Source organism: Pinus tabuliformis, chromosome 7 (genome assembly GCF_031772625.1).
Source record: "Pinus tabuliformis cultivar Carrire ecotype Pingquan chromosome 7, CPIR1, whole genome shotgun sequence".
NCBI classification, from domain to species: domain Eukaryota; kingdom Viridiplantae; phylum Streptophyta; class Pinopsida; order Pinales; family Pinaceae; genus Pinus; species Pinus tabuliformis.
The window spans coordinates 1,538,326,148-1,538,342,189 of NC_142293.1; positions in this window are offsets into that span (position 1 = coordinate 1,538,326,148).

Here is a 16,042-nt window from a genome sequence, read left to right on the forward strand (position 1 = left end):
AAAATTGGATTCCACTCATGCCACCCTCAATTATGACATTAGATCAAAAGTGCTCAAAGACCATTCCTCATACTAAATTAAAATGAAAGCTTGTTAATGAAGGTACAATTGAAAATTACTTCTAGCTATGAAAGTGGAAATGCCATTTACTCAACTTGTAGATGCTTAATTAATCAATTCATGAAAAGACAAGGGCTAATCTACTTGCAGAAAGAAAGCTATTTTATCTTGCAAAATCCATCAAACTACCAAATCTACTTGCATAAAGGAAGCTATTTTATCTTGCATAATTCATCAAACTACCAAATCTACCTGCAAAAAGGAAGATACTTTATATTGCATAATTCATCCAACTACCAATAAAAATTGCATGTATCATCTACCTAGTTCACACTTTCTTGAAAAAAAAATAGCCTACTTGCATCATACTTGTAATAAAAAAACTAATTCTACTATGTTTTGTAGTGATGGAAAGGAATGGTTAGAGTGGCCTAGGACTTCCCCTGGTCATCAAATCATAGTTGGGGGTCATTATTCATCTTGACTAATGCAAAGTTGCAATGGGGATCAAAACGGATGAAGAAAATTTGTGCTATAGGCGAATTCTCCAGGAGATCCTGTATTGCTACAATAGGGCCTGCAATGCTACAGGATGGATTCTGAGTGGCTTTTGAGGGTGAAAATGATGTATTGAGGGTATGGAGAGGTCGATGGAGGTTGAATCAAATGAAGGGAGGTTGGGTTGAGCCCCTAGCCAATCTAAGGACATATCAGAGTTATGTCTTGCACTAGGATGAGTGCTCATGGTTTACTAGGGAAAATGAATTAGAAACAAAGTTTTGGGACATAATTTTAAGGTGGAAAGAGGAGATGAAGGAGCTCAAGATGGAAGTGGTAAAGGTGCCCTTCCCTTCAGATCAACAGAACCCTACAATCAATCACATGCATAATCCATTTATCATTAACAAAATGAGATAACCTATGATGGAAAAAATGAGTTGAATTTAAATAACATCTAGTTTATGCCATAACACTGATCTAATCACTAAAGTTGGCTTTTAAGCTATAGAAAGAAAATGTAAAACATAACAAATAGCACTAATCTATTTCCAAGAAATCATAAACACAAAAAGTTTGGACTGAGGTTGTGAATCCTTCTACTCATTCTCCCATAAGAGAGGCAATGAAGAGGCTTGCAACCACAGATTTTTATATGCTAATCTCTACTGAAATGAAAGAAACTATGAACTGCTTGGAATCAAGAATAAACATAAGTACAAAAAGAGGGACCAAAGCCTCTAGGTTGGGCCCAAAACCAAGGGTATCATCCCTCTAAAACTAACTCAGATGCAGCTTAAAGTTCAACTTTTATTTTCAAAAGGTGCAGGTCTCATACATCACATAAAAGTTCAAAGTAACATTTTCAAGCTTCAAGCTCAATAGTTACACCTATATGAACAAAAACTTTGAATCCTAATGAGCTCTTCTTCTTGTTTATTTATACAAAAGGGAAGCTGATAGAATCTCCCTTGAAAGGAGGAGTGATTCACTCCTTGATCTCAAAAATGGTGGATCTTGTCCTTCTTGAGCTTCACTTGGACTAGGAGTCACTTGGTTGTTAATGAATTCAAACTGGTTAGAGAGGATATTGTGATCCCAAGCCAAGTTAGGAAGTTAAGGAGGTGGACAAACCACCTAGACTCTCTCCTAGTTGTCTCCATCAAGCCCCTGCATATTCATAGCCTCAAAAGTGCTTCTTTTTCCTGCAATTAAATCACATTAGGACACATACTATGACAAACACCTTTTACTCCTCTTACTAAGCATAATATAACAAAAAATGTGAATTAATGTGAGAGAATGATAGTTGTAATGTTGGGGGATGGCATAATGATCTTCAAAATATATCTATTGATGGGACTCATCATCACCTCCCTGTTGAATTTTTTTCTCATCTTCTGAGCAACTTAGTCATCCATGTGAAGCTATTTCATGGCCATGGTGGCCTCCCTGACATTCCAAGTCTCCTCAGATGGTGTTCCCTCTTGTGGATAAAAACCTGCATTCCTTTCTATCTTTGTCCACTCCATTTTCTCTTTTTCTTCATCTCTTCCTTCTTGTAATCCTAGGAGTAAGGGTGGACTAAGTTTGAGTCCAATCGACCTGATCTTCATCCTCTACATGATTCTCTTGTACAATGGTGTTCTCTCCAAGGCATTCCTTAGCCTTTTGGGAAAGTGATATTATCTGATTTGTAGGTTGTGGGGTAAGGCATGCCATCTTCCTTTGCAGGCTTGCAGACTTTCTATTCCCAACATCCTAAATGTGTCTTCAAAGTGTAGAATTGATTTTTCTTGGGTATCAATGTATCTGGGTGCTAAAGCAACATCATTCGATATGACGTTATGATTGCTAACGACAACCTTATGGCTCACTAGCTCTGCTCTGATATACAAGGGTTCCTTCTCCTCTTATGCCATTACCTTTTTCATCTCCTCAACTCTTGTATCCTCAAGAGTCATCCAGGATGCTAAATCGATCACCTACATATCCCTCGAACTTGAATTGGGATCCCAAAAATTCAAATTTTTCATAGTGATATTGTGCATATAAAATTTAGCTAATTTTTCCCTATCTTCCATGTGAGTTTGGTTGCAAAAATCAATAAACTGCCTATAGTCCTGAAAAGGCAGAGATCCATATTATGTTAGAGTATTGATTTGGAACTGAAACCACTAATCTTTGAGAAAGAGAGAATAATACTTTGATGATTATCTTCATTACAGGGATTCCATAGAGAGACTTGTCATGGTGGCAAGTTGTGTTTCTTTCTCTTGCAGCCTCTCTCTCAACCTTGTGTTTTCTGCATGTGGCTTCTCCTTCATAATGGACTCCCTTACTCTCAAATCACTTAACTCCTTTCCCATTTCAATGACCTTCTCTTCCATGAGGCCCACATCTTCCACATTCTTAGATTTAGCAATTTGCATCCACCTGTGGTTTCTACCTCTCTCTATCTCCAACTCATAGAGGAGTGGGATTGCAAATTTTTCAAGGATAATCCTTCCTCCTTCAATAAATTTGTAGTAGGACCCCAAGCTAGGTTATGGGTTAGGCTCTTGGAGCTCTTGTAGGTATTTTCCAACTGATTTTAGGTGGTGGCTTCCTTTTGTAGATATTTCTTGTGCTCATGTATCTTCCCTTGTTCTTCCTTTAGCATACTCTGCCCCTTTCGTAGCAAACCTTATCTTTCCTGTAGCAAACCCTGATCCTCCTATAGTTTCTCTTTTTCTTCTTTCTCAAAGGCATATTGTTTCCTTGGCTTCTTGAAGGTGACTAATCTAGTGGTATGCATACTCACAGGTGTTATATGTGACTTGGTTTTGGTTTTAGGAGGAGTGACTTCCTCAATATTTTCTTCACTGGGCCCTATTTCTTCCTTTTTGCTTGGTGACTTGTCAATAAGTATAGAAACATTTGTAGGAGTTTGTGGTTTCCCTTGTCTAATTCTGGTGCTCTTCCTAGTTCTAAAATACATGGAACCTTTTCTTGATTTCTTCCTCTTGGGATTGACAAGAGTTCCCAATGTAGCTAATGTTGCAGCTACTTCTTGTTCAGTATCTCCTAGAGATAGACTTGTTTGATGTGGTTGTTCTTCTACTCCTTGGGGTTGAGAAGTCTCCTTAGGGCTTACTCTTTCTTATACTTTCTTCTCACCCTCTTCTCCTTTCATCTCTGCTTCTCCTTCCTCTATCTCTGCTACCTCTTTTTCATATGTTTTTCTCTCTTCCTCTTCTATTCTTGTTGCCTCTTCCTCCTATGTTTTTGCTCCTTATTCTTCCTTTGTGTTGTCATCTTTACCTCCAATACTAGAGGTTGGTGTCTCTCCAGGTGTGATGGCTTGGGTTTCTATGAAAGTCTCCCTATCCATGTCCACAAATTTGTTCCATATGACAGGGATCCTTAACTAGTTTAGAGCATCCACCACTATTAACTTGATGAGGCCATGGTGAGTAAATGTTGGTGTTTTACTTCCCTTAATTTTTTACTCATCTCCATGATTGACTGTAGGAGGAAGTGGGGGACACTAAGTCTTTGAGGGAGAGGCAATTATGCCTTGAATCTCAGCTCATGGAGTAGCCTAAAGTGGTAGGCATAGACCACACTTAATCTTCCTTCAAAAGGTATATATTTAAGGATATGGTAAGCTACCTCATCCCAAGGGTAAGGTAGAATTCCCTTATCACTCCATTCTTATCTTCTACAAACTTCTCTTTTGAAAGGAAGAAGTTTTTCCTAGCTATAACACTCACTTGCTTGCCTTCTTTACTCCACCTAATTCCTAGAGGCAAGGTGGTCACTTTGCTTATGGTTTCAAGACTAAGAGAGATGGTCAACCCTCTAATAACGATAATGACACTATCTTCCTCTTGAGATTGTAATGCCATGGAAAATTCATGAGAAAAATCATTATCATACCCCTTTAATGACTCAAAGAAACCCAACCACTGGTGTCTTATGAATATATCCACTACATGAGGGCGTTGGTGAATTCTTCGGGTGTCGAGGGTCCCTTCTATTAAATCTTCCACCCATTTATTCTATTATCCCTCCTTGATGCTATGTAGGTGTGGAATTCAAAAAAATTCAAATAGTCTCAGTGGTGAAACAATGGTAAATTTCTTGGTAGGAGTGAGGAAGAAGGGTGCTTGAATTTACATGAACCAAACTATTTTTCTCTTCTTTGAACCACAAAAAACTTCAAAAATGCCTCTTATTTATCAATTGACTATTACAGGTTCTTAATTTCAAGAAGACTTCTCATGCAAATGGATGTAGAAACCAGGAAGGAGAATGTCATTTACTTATTTTCAAAACAATTTTGGGTGTCCATGAAGGTTTTGAGACAATATCGAGCCACTATGACTCCTTTTTCACCTCCCAATCCCCCCCTGTAGCTCCTCTCGACCCTCCTATAGAACTTGCATGATTGTCTATAGCTTTCTTCTGTACTTGCAAACAGGGTTTGAAACTCCTGGGTAGCACCCTAGGTTGTTTGATGCACTAACTCATCCTTCCTCTACCTTTTTTTGGAATGAGTGATGGTGAAAATGAATTCAAGACCAACACATAATATCCTCTTTTGGTGAAAATCTTGGAGCACTCTAGTGACTTGGCATTAACATGAGTTTCCTCTTTTGGATCGTTGTCCCCATTAACTATAATAATTTATCTCTCCTCGTGATTATCACCCCACTCTTCGAGGACACCACTTCATTTTGAGTTGACATTTCCACGTTGCATGGTAAATTAGCTTAAACTTAAGTTTACTAGATGATGGTGGCCAAGTTCACTGGCCACCTCCAGACTATTAAAACACCTTTCCTCACTCAAGGCACATTTTAGTCATTTTATGCATAGGGGGGAGGTTAGGATTTCCATACCTGAGCCTACATGTGGATCGAACTACTATGAAGGGTTGCATGTTGGAGCTAGGACATATATCATTATGGTCAAGGGAGTTGACTCTTTTGATTTGTTTCCTGTGCATGTCTTCATTCTTGATGATACCTTGAATGTTGCTTTAGCTGTGTGTGTGCAAGTGCCTCTCTAATGTTCAATTTATTATTGCTGGTGGAAAGCCTCCCTGAGGATGATGTGTCTCTTCATAGTTGCAGACAAGGCTCCATCATCCCTTCTGGTGGTGGGAAAAAAATAATATCAATGATTTCTATTGTGGCTGCACAGGCTGCTACAGGAGGAGTTTTCTTCCTGTAGCAATCTTTTGATCCCCCTTTGAAGTCTTCAGTTTGCATGATGGTGTTGAGGGAGATGATGACAAGTCATGAGGATAGGGTTAGAGTCATGAAGGAGTAGTGTAGACACTATAGAAATAGAAAATAGTGGCTTCTATGTGTTTTTTTAAGGTAGGATAGAGTAAAGAATTTGAGAAAATTTTTGGTGAAATGGAGTGGATGGGTGATGGATGGATGATGGAAAAATCATTGGAGGACCCTCTTTATCATTTCTTACAGTCATAATGGTATTTTGGGTTGTTCTCCTCCTTGGATCTCCCTCTTGTAGCTTTACAAGCTCCTCCTGTAGCATTACAGGGCCTTCTGTAGCAATGCAGGTCCTTGTAACATCACAGAGAGGAGGTGAAATTCAATTTTCTTGCTCACTGGATGGTGGAGAGAGATGGTCATGTGAATGGAGATGAAGGATATGAGGTGTATGGATGGAGGGATGGATGATAGCTTCTAGATTTTGGCTTGTAGCCATGAAATTTTCCACTATGTGCAATCTTGCAAAACCAAAGAAAGGTTAGTAGGCATGGTATAGGCTTCTTCCTTGTGTTATTTTTCCCCTTTTTTTTTGCTTTTTTCTTGAGACAAACAGGTTGCCTTTGAGGAGGTTTTCAACATGCATGCTTGCCCTAGGTGACTTAGAGGAGGTTTTCACCTAGGGATCTTTATTATTTTTTCTCTTTTTTTTCCCTCTTGGGATGCCTAAGAGAGGTTTTCAACCCTAGAGTTGGCCTCAGATGCCTCATTGAGGTTTTCATACAGGCCATTTTATTTTTTATTTTTTATTTTTTATTTTTTATTTTTTATTTTTTATTTTTTATGCTCTCAAATTACTAGGAATGTTGTGGACTGGACAAAGGTATTATATATAGCTTCAAACTATAACCATTTACAAGTAAGGCCCAAAATTCCTTCCTCATCAATGGTTCTGATTTGGACATATCCATTTTCATGACAATTTTCTACTAGGTATGGACCCAACCATCTTGTCATTAGCTTCCCTTTTAAATCTCTAAACCTAGAATCATATAACGGGGCCCAATCCCATTCTTAAAAAGTATTTTCCTTGATATGCTTGTCATGCCAAACCTTCCTTTGCAACTGTATGACTTCAGTGTGTAGGAGAGCTTGCATTCTGAACTCATCTAAGCCATTCAATTGGAGCAACCTTTCTTTCTGTGTTGTAGTGACATCTAAGTCCAATTGAGCTACCATTCTCAAAGTGTTATATTCAAACTCAATAGAAAGAAAAGCCTTCTTCCCATAAACCAAGTCATATGGATTGAATCCAGTGATGGTTTTCCAAGTGGTGTTGTAGGCTCAAGTGGTCTCTACTAGTCTCTCTACCCAATCTTTCTTGTTTCTGCTAACAACCTTGGTGAGGATGCTTTCTAATGCTCTGTTTGTGACCTATAATCTCCCATTTTCTTGAGGGTGATAGGAAGTGGATGTCTTGTTCTTGATATGGTGTTTCCTCATGATATCTTCAATCAAATTTGATGTGAATTGTGCTCCTTGATCAATTACTACCTCCCTTGGATACCCAAACTTGTAGAATATCTTTTCTCTTAAAACTTAGCCACTTTGTTCTTAGTTGTTTCTTTGACTACCTTTGTCTCAGCCCACTTTGTTAAGTAATCAATGCACACAATATGTATTTATTTTGTCTTGATGGTGGATCAATTGGCCCAATGAAATCCATGCCCTACTTTTCAAATGGCTCTAAGGCCACTTGAGTTTTTAGGGGAATTTCATGCTTGGGTGTGGGTTTACCCAGCCTTTAGTACTAATCACATATAGTGATGTATCTCCTTGCATCATGATGTAAAGTGGGCCAATAGTAACCAACTTGTAAAAATTTAAAGGTTTCATTTTAGCAACAAAATGACCTCCACAAGGTCCATCATGACATGCTAAGAGGATGTCGAAGACCTACTCTTCTCTTACACATCTCTTCAAGATATGATATAGTCCCAATATGAAAATATTTCCCCCAATCCAAGTGAAAGAAGAGCTTTTCCTTACAATATTTATTTTCTCCCTGGATGATAGATTAGGAAGGAAACTCCCAACAACCAAGTAGTTGGCTATGTCAGTAAACCAAGGAGAAAACACTGAGATGTCAAATATGTGTTCATATGGCAGTTGATCATCCACCATCTCCTCATTACCTGTAGGAAAGGTTAACCTAGACAAAAAAATATGCAACCACATTTTCTTTCCCTAGTTTGTTAATAATAGTCAAATCAAATTGTTGTAACAATAACAACCATATAATTGTCCTAGCATTCACATCAAGCTTGTTCATAAAATATTTAATGGTTGCATGATCAGTATGACAAAAGTTTGATACCTAGTGACATAGTGCCCAAATTTGTTTAAAGAATGTACTACAACTAAGTGTTAATTTTCAGTGACAGTGTAATTCAACTCAGTTGTAGACAATTTTTTACTAATGAAATAGACAGAATAAGGCAAATTATCCTCTACTTGTCCCAAGGCTCCCCCAACAACTTTATCTGATGCATCAGTATGGATATGGAAAGGCAATGCCCAGTTGGGACCCCTTAGGATGGGTGCAATGGTCAATTTTTCTTTCAACACTTCAAGGGCCTCTTGACAATTGTTGGTCCAACAGAAATTTGAATCTTTGGCCAATAACCCAAACAAAGGTGAAGCCACTTTACTAAAGTCTTTGATGAATCTCCTATAATACCCAACTAGTCCCAAGAAACTCCTGACATCTCTTTTCTTTTGAGGGGTAGGGACCCTTTTGATGATGGAAATTTTGTTTGGGTCAACCTGTATCCCTTCCTTGGATATGGAATGGCCAAGGATAGTCCCCTCATTCATCAAGAACTCACATTTCTCAGGGCTCAGAGAGAGATTAATTTCAATGCATTTCTTCAAGACCTTGCACAGATTGGAGAGAGCTTCATGGAAGTCACATCCATAAGGAGTGAAATAATCCATGTATATTTCAACAGAGTCATGAACAAGTTCAGAAAAAATTACTCAAAATTGCCCTTTGGAAAGTAGCAGGGTCATTTCACAAACCAAATGGAAGAACTCTATAAGCAAAGGTACCCCAAGGACATGTGAATGTGGTCTTATCTTGGTCTTCAAGGTTGATATGGATTTGGTTGTATCCACTAAATCCATCCAAGAAGGAGAATAATTTCTTCCCTGCAAGGCCATCTAGGACTTGGTCAATGAAAGGTAAAGGAAAATGGTCCTTCTTTGTAGCCTTATTAAGTTCCCAGTAATCTACACAAATTCTCCACTTCCCATTCTTCTTGGGAACTAAAATAACATGTGACACCCACTCACTATCTGAAATAGGGTATATGAACCCTACATCCAGTAGCTTTTGTAGTTCTTCTTTCACAATGTCCTTAAGAGTTGGGTTCATCCTTCTCTGGGGTTGGCGCACAGGCTTGCATCCCTCCTTGATGTAAATATGATGAGTACAAACTGAAGGATGCACACATTTCATTTCCTTATAATCCCAAACAAAAACATCTAGGTGTTACCTTAGCACATTGCACAATTGTTCTTCCTATTTGGCTAAGAGAGAATGGTTGGTATTTAAGGTTCTAGATGGGCCAATCTCTACAATATTTACATGTTCTAGACTTGATCCAATAGCGCATAAGTCAGTCTAAGGATTACTCCCATATTCTTTCGTCAACTCATCAATTTGTATGGGAGTGGAAGGTTTGTTCTGAAGGATATGGTCAATGAGGTCATCTTCATTAGGTTTCCCCCCTCTTGTAATAATATCTAGAGTACATATTGGGTAGGGGTTGGTGTGATACAATTCATATTCTTCCTCCTCTTCTAACCACAAGGGTAATTCATGCTCAATAGAAGGTTTAGTAGGAGGATGCAATACCATATGTTTTGACAAATGTCCATTCTTAATGGTCATGTTCCCAGCCCTACAACTAATGTAAGCATAAATAGTGGCTAACCAGGGTCTTCATAAGATGAGAGGATAGACATTAAAATTGGTTTTAGGTTGGATAAATCAGTAGGATACTCCCAAGAGTCAATGGAGATCATAACATTTTCAACAACTCCCTCGAGAGCTACTGTGGATATGTCTGGAAGTTGCAGCACTGTGATGGTCTTTCTCAGAGTGCCTTGGAGATTTATCTTTAGCATGGTTTCCTTAGTCATCACATTTATTGCAACTCCAAGATCAATCAGGGTATTAGGGACTATAAGGCCATCAATGTGCACATCTACTACTGGGCTTCCAGGCTCTAGATATTTTGGGAAGATCATCCTCCCAAGCATCAAATTAGATAGTTGCCCAACAACATTTATGGTGGGGGTGTCTCTTTTTCTTCTCCCAGGATTTTTGAAACATTTCTCCTTGATGAGATTATTATAGATGGGAACATCTTTAATGGCCTGGATAAGGGGTATCTTAACACACAAATTCTTCAATTCTCCCAGAAGTTAAACCTCTTCTGGGGTGTACTCGCTAGGGTGGATCAACCTCTCAAGAAAATGAGGTGGATTAACTTGAGGAAAACTCTCTTCCTTCTCTTCTTCAAGCTCTTCGGGTGGAGAAGGTGGGTGGTTATCTAGAAGAACTCTCCCAGGCCAAAGGTTAATCTCTTGGATTTCCACAGCATAAGCAGGATAAGATGTCTCTCCACTGTAGACCTGTTGTGCTTGCTTGTTGTTTGGGTTCAAATTGGGTTGAGCAGGCATTTGAAGTTACTTAGGTGGAGTAGGATGAGTGATATGTGGTAGAGGTTTGGGTGGATGCAGTAAATTAGGAGGTTGGCTGACTTGAGGCCTCCACCCTTGTGATGGGTTGCCCCATTGAAATATTGGGGTGGATATGGCTGAAAAGGTTGGTTTCCAGGTTGAGGAGGATATGGAGGTGCATAAGGCAAAGAAGGAGGTGTGGACCAAGATGAATGAGTGGAAGAGTACCAAGGTTGCAAAGGTGCATTCTGATTTGGATTATAATAAGAGTAGTGTGCACCTTGCATGCCTTGTTGATATGGCCGAGGTCCTTGAGGCCTTCTTTGATTAATGAAACAAAGTTGCTCTGACCCACCTTCTACCCGTTGGTATAAAATTTTTAGTCCTCAAAAAGAAGGGAATTTTTTTGTTGTATGATTGTCTTCACAGACTACGCAGACTTCTACGACATTCAATGGGCATTCATTCCTAGGACATCTTTTGGTGCATCTAGAGCAGAAAATAGCTAGTGCCCTTTCTACGTCCTCCTGATTTCTTTTAATTTGCATGGTATCCATTTTCAATGCAAATGTATGCAACATTTCATTCTTGAAATCCTCCAACATGTTCCCTATCTCATTCTTGATGGATGTTGTGGAGGGAGAGGAACTGACCAAACCTTGACTAGCTCGACCCTTCTTCTTGGAAACCCTAGAGTGATTCTTGAACATAATTTTGATTTCATCATAGGATAAGTGATAGATATCTCCTCGAGACAACATTTTGATGGTTTACAACATATCCTCCCTAATCCCTCAAAGAAGAACTAGCTTGAGTGACCCGGGATCAAGGGGACAGTTGGCTCTCTTATAACTAAGTTTAAATATCTCCTTATAGTATTCTAGGGATTCATTAGGTCTAAGAGTCATCCTAAAGATTTATTCTTTAGTTTATTTGGGCGTAGTCCCTATACTTTCTATTAAAGGCCTGTTGCATTTGGGCCCAGGTTGTGATGCTACCCCTGGGCAACCCCATAAACCAGCACAAGGCTGCATATTTAAGGGTAGAGGGGAATAACTTCAACTTCTTCTTATCAGAGGCACATTCATAGGTTCTACAAACAACAACAAATTCAAACATGAAGGTTTCAGGATCCTCAGAGGTTGAGCCATGGCAGTGTGGAAGGATAGTGGGGCTTATGTTCTTCATTCTAGCCTCTCCATTGGTCTCTTTAATAGGGAAAACCTCATTGTCCCTATTTTCAGCCATAGTTTGGGTAGGTGAAGTAGGTTCTTCTTCTTCCCCAATAGATTCTTCAAAAATTTCAGGTTTCTCACCTAGAGGGTCTTCTAACTCCCCTGTAGTCAGAGAGGGAAGATCACAGTCACTGAAGAAGAGTGAAGGTTGATTGTTTGAGGGTGTGGGAGTTTTTGGTAATAATTTTCCTTGATTATCCCTACTCCTACGAGGCATGAAAAAAATATTTTTTTTTATTTTTTTCACTTTTTCAAAAACTGTATGTAAAACAGAAAACAATGCTCAAGCTGAAACAATATCTACTTAGACACCTCCTCGAAAACGACGCCAAAAAGTGGTGAGCCCTAGTATTGCACCAAGAATGTTGCAACTCCCAAGGGATCCTAAACTCAAATTATCAACACGGGGCTCGTACAAACTTAAAGGTGACAATGCTACATGCACAACAGATTGGATTCCACTCATTCCACCCTCAGTTATGACATTAGATCAAAAGTTCTCAGATACCATTCCTCCTACTAAATTAAAATGAATGATTGCTAACGAAGGTACAATTAAAAACTACATCTAGCTATGAAAGTGGAAATTCTATTTACTCAACTTGTATATGCTTAATTAATCAATTCATGAAAAGACAAGTGCTAATCCACTTGCATAAATAAATCTATTTTATCTTGCAAAATCCATCAAACTACCAAATCTACTTACAAAAAGGAAGCTATTTTATCTTACGTAATTCATCAAACTTCCAAATCTACTTGTAGAAAGGAAGCTATTTTATCTTACATAATTCATCAAACTTCCAAATCTACTTGTAGAAAGGAAGCTATTTTATCTTACATAATTCATCAAACTACCAATTAAAATTGCATGTATCATCTAGCTAGTTCACACTTGCTGAAAAATAGTAGCCTACTTGCATGATACGTGTGATCAAATAACTAATTCTATTTTGTTTTGTAGTGAAGGAAAGGAACTGTTAGAGTGGCCTAGGAGCTTCCCCTGATCATAAAATCATAGATGGGGGTCATCATTAATATTCACTAAGTCAAAGTTGTAGTGGGGATCAAAGCTGATGAAGGAAAGTGGTGTTATAGGCTTGCTACATGTGGCTGCTACAAACGGTCCTATATTGCTATAGAAGAGCATGTTATGCTACAAGAGGGATTCTGAGTGGCTTTTGAGGGTGAAAATGATGTCTTGAGGGTATGGAGAGGTGGATGTAGGTTGAAGAAAATGAAGGGAGGTTGGGTTAAGCCCCTAGCCAAGCTCAGGACCTCTCAAAGGTCTGTCTTGCACTAGGATGAGTGCTCATGGCATACTAGGAAAAATGAATTATGAAACAAAGTTTTGGGACAGAATTTGAAGGTGGAAAGAGGATATTGTGAATCCTTTCACTCATTATCCCACAAGAGAGGTGAGGAAGAGGCTTGCAACCACATATTTTTATATCTTAATCTCTACTGAAATGAAAGAAACTATGAACTGCTTGGAATCAAGAAGAAACATAAGTACAAAAAGAGGGACCAAAGCCTCTGGGCCTCAACCCTCTGAAACTAACTCATATGAAGCTTAAAATATAACTTCTCATTATCAAAAAGTTTAGGTCTCATACATCACATAAAAGTTCAAAGTAACAATGTCAAGCTTCAAGCTCAATAGCTACACCTAGCTGAACAAAAAATTTGAATCCTAATGAGCTCTTCTTCTTGTTTATTTATACAAAAGGGAAGCTGATAGAAGCTCCCTTGAAAGTAGGAGTGATTCACTCCTTGATCTCGAAAATGGTGGATCTTTTCCCCCTTGAGCTTCACTTGGGCTAGGAGTCACTCAGCTGCCAATGAATTCGAATTGGTGAGAGAGGATACTATGATCCCAAGTTGAGTTAGGGAGTTAAGGAGGTGGAGAAACCTCCTAGATTCTCTCCTAGTTGTCTTCGCCAATCCCCTGCGTAGTAATAGCCTCAAAATACTTATTTTCTTGCAATTAAACCACATTAGATCACATACTATGACAAACACCTTTTACTGCTCTTACTAAGCATAATATAACAAAAAATGTGAATTAATGTGAGACAAGGATAGTTTTAAGGCTAGGGAATGGAACAATGATCTCCAAAATATGCCTATTAATGGGACTCATCAGGTAGCATCTATAACTCTCTTCTGGTAGCCCTGTTTTAACCCAACCAAATGTTATTCAAAATTCAAAAATCAAATCAGAGTTACTTTTTAGGATGGCCTTTCATCATGACATCTGCTTCGTACAACATCAACATCTTGCACATTCATAAACATATCTCCAATATTTCCAATGTCAAGGGTCTTTTTCTTTTTCAGACTTTATCAAGGTCTTCATACCTTTCCCATGGAGATATCATACCAAATCCTTCTAGTCATCAGATGTTGATTCCTTATCTTATGTGACCATAGTTGCAACTTTTCCATGAATCCTTCTTCCTTTCCTCACATATTGTACCCTAGGAACTTCTATACATAGTTCCTTCATCTTGTCAACCACCTCATATTCATATGAGGACATATTATGTTGACTTCATCTTGTAAATGTGTGAACTAGTTTGAAACATATGCCTTCATGCACCTTTCCAAAGGAAGATATCCTTTTTCTTTGATCATGCTCATGAATTAGAGCATTTACCCATGCTATTTGACACTGTATGATGACATGAATTAACATATAAAATATATACATACCTCTTTTCATATTTTGGTCATTTAGTCTTCCTTCGCCAGCTTCCTTTCCTTGATTGAAAGTACTTCAACCATCTTGACATGCTGCACTCTTTTGTCACCATATCATCATCCTTCTATACAATGGATCCCACACAAGGTGGAATTATCAACGAGACACTTGCTTCTTCCAAGTAGAGGTAAACCTTTTAATGAATATTCGAACGAAGGATATTGATTGTCCTTATCTTGTAAATGCTCCTTTCTAATGATGATGATGTATGATGAATTCATTTTATCTTTTATCATGCTAGGCGACTTTATTTCAACCATATATACTACTTATGCTTTCAATGAGGTTACCAAGATCTACTTCTTATCTATGATGACTACTACATCCATGTAGACTTCTACTTTTGCTATCCTGTCAAGCTTCTATAATGATTTCACAAGCTCTTTCGTCAATCATATGCGTCTAATATGATGTCATCTCCTAATATGATGCATCCTATCATACTTACAATTCTTTTTACCATGATATCTATCTTTCACAAAAACGAAAAAGAACTAAGTGAAGGAGATTATCTCAGTCATCTAGAGATCTTTCACTTCCTCCTTCTTTGATTTCTTCTTCTTTGGGTCTTCCACTTCTTCAATAACATGGGCTTCATTCCTTTCTTTCCTTTTCTTGTTGTACTTCTTGAGTTTTGGACAATATCTCTTGAAATGACCATATTCCTTACAATCATAGCATTGTGTCTTTGACGTATCAATCTTCTTCTTTTCATGAGGACCAAACTTCCCAAACTCCTTTTCTCCTAGCCATTGCAACAAATTCTTGAACTTGTTCACTTGGTCCTACATCACTTTTTGCCTTCAACCTGGTTTCTTCAATCTTACACAATGACCAGAGTTCATTGAATGGGGTGGCTTCCTTCTTACCATAGACAATTGATACTAAGTTGCCCCATTCATCTGGTAGTGCATTGAACACCATGGTGGTCATTTCTTTGTGAGACATTATTTCCCCCAACTCTTGCAGTTGGTCTCGTATTTGTGACACCCTCATAAGATATGAGGCTATCCCTTATTACTTTGATACCTTCATCTCATATAACTTATTTCTCAAAGATATTACTTCTCCTGCAGTGCTTAGGGAGAACAATTCTACCAGCCTATCATAGATGTCTTTTGATTTCTCCAATTTTTCTACATAGGGATGAGAGAATCCTTTATTGATTCTATAAGTATTCTTTGAGCCCTTATCTCCCCTTCATATACTTCACTAGATCATGAGCTTCTTCTTTTGGTGGTTTGACGATTGAACCCTTAACATGTCCAATGACTTCATTTTCTATGAGGATCAAATCTGTCCTCTTCTTCCATGCAAGGAAATTTGATGACCCAACCAATTTATTGCTCTCCTTGCAGAATGAAGTCATTTTGATAGTAGATTCAGTCATAGATATAAGGATACTTACTTGTCAAGTGAAGATTCTCCTTTGATGGTGATATCTTCAACTTTATTCCTTCTTGATTTTGATGATGATGTTTTCTTCCTTGAAGATGTCAATGCTTCTTCAA